Here is a 5,080-nt window from a genome sequence, read left to right as displayed (position 1 = left end):
AAGGTCAAAGAGGGGCAGAAAAAGATGAAAATGGAAGACCTGGGATGAGGGAGGCTGGAGAGAAAGGGCAGCACCTATTACCTTCCTGAAACTGAGACTCAGACCATTTTCTTTCACAGAAAAAGTCACCATCCATCAACACCATTGACGTTTGAGGGAAGAAACACACCCAGAAGAGAGATGCACTAACAACTTGGGGATGGGGTGGGGTCAGGGAAAGCCCAAGATGGTGATCTGCTGGAGAGTCCCAGAGGGTAATGACATGCCCACAATCTCAGGCCTGGAACCCATCCTCTTTCCACTGTGAGCAGAGCCAGTCTGTTAAGAGTCTGTGCCCCTGGACCTGGGGAGCGGATATCAGATGGGATATCTTCTCCCATCCCCTGGTCCAGGGGAGAGTTACTTGTTCTACCCTATCCCATTAGGTCCCAAATGGGGGCCCCATTCCATCTGTATCAGGACTCTCAGCAGCCCCAGCTGCCCCCACATCTTGCCTCTGGGCCTCAGAGAGCCGTGTTTCTGTGAGTATTCCTCTTTCCCCAGCAAATAAAAGGAATTGTCGCAGCCTAGAGGCAGATACTGCACTGCACTACTCCAATGTCTTCCATGGAGCCTCAGGTGCTCCCCCCTCACCTGGCAGCCCCTTCAGCTGCCAGTGATCTCACTCCTTGGACATTTTTCCAATAAAGGTTCTTGGGCAAACCGGAGCTGACTGTGTAGTATGCTGAAGACATTTCCTCACCTCGTCTCTCTCCTGACCCTCCCAGGGCCCCTCACACCACCACCTACTTGACAGGAGCAGATTCTCATTGCAAGGTGTAATAACACTCCACCCTGGGATAGGGACCAGGAAGAAGAGGTGTAGAAAACTAGAACCCCAGATTCTGTTGCTTTGTTGGGTGAGAAGGGGAAAAAGACAAGAGAAAGATGTAAGTTCCGGGACCACTGGAAACTAAGGCATGTCATATGAGAGGGCAGTAGTTTTTGTATCTTCACTGCTCGCATCAACAGCACAGCTCCTCACCACTTATTCTTCTGACTCCTCCATCAACCCTGGGCTAATGGTCAGATAAGGACTAAGCAGTGTCTTGGGGACTAATGAACCGACAGCTACTCTCGTGGATTCCTGGTGCCACATGCTCCTATCCTATGTGTTCCTGTGTCTGTTCCTCCCTCCTTTGCATTCCCTTTCCTCTCTGTCTCTGTTTAGTCAAAGTCAATAATAACTGTAAATCATAAATGAGTTTATATTCATGCTCTGCCACCATATCCAGAGGAAGATTCTGAAAATAAAACTGAGGGGTTGGGACTCCCCTGTCAAAAGAATTACCATTTGAGCTCTGAGGCCTCCTTGTTTCCTATGAAAATAGAGGCTCTCCTCTACTCTTTCCTGTTTTCTAAGGGGTGGTTGGTGGCCATGAGACAAACACCTGTTGACATTTGCAACCACTGTGGAGGTAGGTTTCTGGACCCACAATCTCTCTAGAGAGCATATGCTACACTTTCTGTAGAGTTAACAGATCTTCCCAGCTTTGGATCATTTCAGAGCAGGCTTATAAGTAACTCCTTTTCTGCATTTCAGTATCTCTGGTATGTTAGAAGATAGGCCAAAAATTCAGAAAGGAACTCCAATCCAAACAAAGATCAACAAGTCAATATCTTTTCTACCTAACCAGCCTCCAACCCCGGGTATCACAAGACAACTATTAGGTGAGCCAAGTCTGGTCTGTCCACAAAACTGAACCATAAAAGCATTCCAATGTAAAGAGCAGTCTTTAACCCGCCATTACCCAGTTTGGAAGTAGGGCACCTTACGTTTCTCTGGCAGCTGGTTCCAAAACACTCATCTCTCAGATTCTGAGAATAAATATCATCCTTTATTGGGATGGGAGTGTCACAGGTTATAGTAACACGGCATGGACAGAGCGAGCTAGGAGTTGAGAAAGAACATAAAAGGTGTTTAAAGTTACCAACTCTGGGTTGAATCCCAGTTCCAAGTCCTTTGCTGACTGTGTTAGTTTGAGCAAGTGCCCTGAGTCTCCTGTTATGTAAAACGAGACTAATAATAACGCTATCCCCTTCAAAAGGCGTTTTCGGGATTAAATGACACAAATGCATGTGTAACACTTTGCACAGCACCTGGCAGACACATACTGAGCATTAATGGTTAACTGTAGTTATTAGCCTTGCGATCCCGTGCGAGTCATGTAACTAACCTGTTTGGGCACAATTCCGTCAACTGCAAAAGGCCTATCATAGCAACCGCCCAGCTTTCCTCCAGGGTTGTGAGGATTAAAAGAGTGCACTCAGCAACATTCAAGTATGACAAGGAGCAAGACGGACCGCGATGACGTAGGACCCAGGGCTGGCCGAAGGCTTGTGGGCGGGGCTTGATCTTGGGTTTGCATGCGGCGACAGGATTGGTCAAGAAGAGCCTTCATCAAGCCCTCTCAAGGTCCCGCCCCAGATGTCACTGCGCTTGCGCACTTTCTGTTTGATTCGCCGCAAAGCTACGTGTGACCTTGCGACGCTTGTGGCGCTCGGGTCGCAGAAGCGTCAGTGGCTGTCGCTGCGGCTGCGTGGCGGGTTGTCCAGGTAACCACGGGAGTTGCCGCTGTCCGGTAGCATCTGAACAACAGTTGCACGTCCGGTAGCATCTGAACAACAGTTGCGTGTCAGGCAGTTGAAGCACCTGCTGAGCTCTCAGGTGAGGAGTTGCGTGCCGGTCCCTCCCCCTTTCGCTTTACGTTCCGAGAAAAGTGGGGAAACTGAAGTTTGTTAGTTTGTTTTTTCTTTTTTCGTTTTTGTCTTAGTCCCTGGGTGCCAAGAAACTGAAGCTTAATGATGTGGAGCTCCTACTTTGTGCAGAAAGCTGGAAAACAGAAGGCCGTAAAGGATATAGCGATGATCTAGACCCTGTCCTGTCGATAGTGTTCGGGAGGTGCGACGCAGCGCTAAGCTTTCCTTACATTTCATTCACATCAGTCGTGTACAGGCCCCAGCCCCGTGCTGGCGCTAGAAGGAATTCCAAACCACACGACTTATTGTCCCTGCCTTCAGGAGGCTCGTATTACAGGGAGAGGTGCACGTGTAAGCAGCGAGTATACATCTACCCATAATTAAATAAGTGCCTTAGGTGCAAGCCGTGAAGGGGGAGTGCAAAGACCGAGCCGTGTATACTGATGGTAGAGATCTAATCTCCGATTGAGGAGAGGCAGGGCACTAGGGGAGGAGCCCTGGAACATGGTCAAGAAAGGGTGAGCTTTGGAGTTAGCACACCAGAACTTAAGGCCTAGCTCCACCATACTTTATTTTCTTTTTAAAATTTCTTACCTTGCCCTTATTTTAGATCCACCACTACTTTATTTATTTAACAGTTTATTTGAGACAGAGTCTTGCTCTGTCACCCAGGCTGGAGTGCAGTGGCACGATCTCACAACCTCTGCCTCCTGGGTTTAAGTGATTCTCCTGCNAAAAAAAAAAAAAGAAAAAAAAAAGAAGAGCATTCATCACGGCCTCTCAAGGGCCCACCCCAGATGTCACCGCGCTTGCGCACGTTCTGTTTGCTTCGCCGCAGAGCTACGTGTGACCTTGCGACGCGTGTTGCGCTCTGGTCGCGTAAGCGTCCGCGGCTGTCGCTGCGGCTGCGTGGCGGGTTGTCCAGGTAACCACGGGAGTTGTCGCTGTCTGGCAGCATCTGAGAGACAGCTGCCCGTCAGGCAGTTGAAGCACCTGAGGACCCTGCTGAGCCCTCAGGTGAGGAGTTGCGTGCCCATCCCTCCCCCTTTCGCTTTACGTTCTGAGAAAAGTGGGGAAACCGAAGTTTTGTTTTGTTTCGTTTTTCATTTTTCTTTTTTGTCTTAGTACCTGGGTGCCAAGAAACTGATGTGGAGCTCCTACTTTGTGCAGAAGGCTGGAAAGCAGAAGGCCATAAAGGATATAGTGATGATCCAGACCCTGTCCTGTCGATAGTGTTCGGGAGATGCGATGCAGCGCTAAGCTTTCCTTACATTTCATTCACATCAGTCGTGTACAGGCCCCAGCCCCGTGCTGGCGCTAGAAGGAATTCCAAACCACCCGACTTATTGTCCCTGCCTTCAGGAGGCTCGTATTACAGGGAGAGGTGCACGTGTAAGCAGCGAGTATACATCTACCCATAATTAAATAAGCGACTTAGGTGCAAGCCGTGAAGGGGGAGTGCAAAGACCGAGCCGTGTATACTGATGGTAGAGATCTAATCTCCGACTGAGGAGAGGCAGGGCCCTAGGGGAGGAGCCCTGGAACATGGTCAAGAAAGGGTGAGCTTTGGAGTTAGCACACCAGAATTTAAGTCCCAGCTCCACCATACTTTCTTATTTTCTTTTTAAAATTTCTTGCCTTGCCCTTATTTTAGATCCACCACTACTTTATTTATTTAACATTTTATTTGAGACAGAGTCTTGCTCTGTCACCCAGGCTGGAGTGCAGTGGCACGATCTCACAACCTCTGCCTCCTGGGTTTAAGTGATTCTCCTGCCTCAGCCTCCTGAGTAGCTGGGATTACAGACGTGCGATAGCACGCCCGGGGTAATTTAATTTTATTTTAAAAATTTTATTTATTTATTTATTTATTTATTTATTTTTATGGAGATGGGGTTTCCCCATGTTGCCCAGCGTGGCCACCACATCTTTAACCAAATGACCTGATATCTCTAACTTTAGCCTGCATCATACAGTGTTTCTGAGCACTCACCAGCTTCTTCATTTGGAAAACATGAGAACTAATAGCAACTTTAGGAAACTTGGGGAAGAGTTCGAGTAATATACACAAAAGAGCACTGTAAACTGAAAAGCAGTGTGAAAAACTCATGGACAACAGGAAAGGACATTCAAAATTCAAAGGACAGAATAATACAAAGCTAGTAAAAATAAGATGTCTGGCCAGACACAGTGGCTCACACCTGTAATCCGAGCAATTTGGGAGGCCAAGGTGGGAGGATCACTTGGGCCCAGGAGTCCAAGACCTCTACAAAAAAATTTTAAATTAGCCACATGTGACAGTGAGCACCTATAGGCCCAACTACCGGGGTCACTGAAGTAG

General features: G+C 48.1%; 1 long non-coding RNA gene across 2 annotated transcripts in view; it reads left to right on the top strand.

Annotated features, from left to right (window-relative positions):
• Positions 1-1,344, top strand: part of LOC108299040 — a 2,594-nt gene extending 1,250 nt beyond the window's left edge. The window contains exons 2-3 of one of the 2 annotated variants that reach the window (XR_001822795.2): positions 120-254; positions 1,012-1,344. This is a non-coding gene — a long non-coding RNA (uncharacterized LOC108299040). Of the gene's footprint in view, positions 1-119; positions 713-1,011 lie in introns of those variants that run through there. The other variant, XR_001822794.2, reaches the window with a different exon arrangement.
• Positions 1,345-5,080: the final 3,736 nt, after the last annotated feature.

This window comes from Cebus imitator, unplaced genomic scaffold, assembly GCF_001604975.1.
Source record: "Cebus imitator isolate Cc_AM_T3 unplaced genomic scaffold, Cebus_imitator-1.0 Scaffold1529, whole genome shotgun sequence".
In the NCBI taxonomy this organism is placed as follows: Eukaryota; Metazoa; Chordata; class Mammalia; order Primates; family Cebidae; genus Cebus; species Cebus imitator.
The sequence above is the reverse complement of the archived record's forward strand: the minus strand, read 5'-3'. Positions and strand labels throughout refer to the sequence as shown.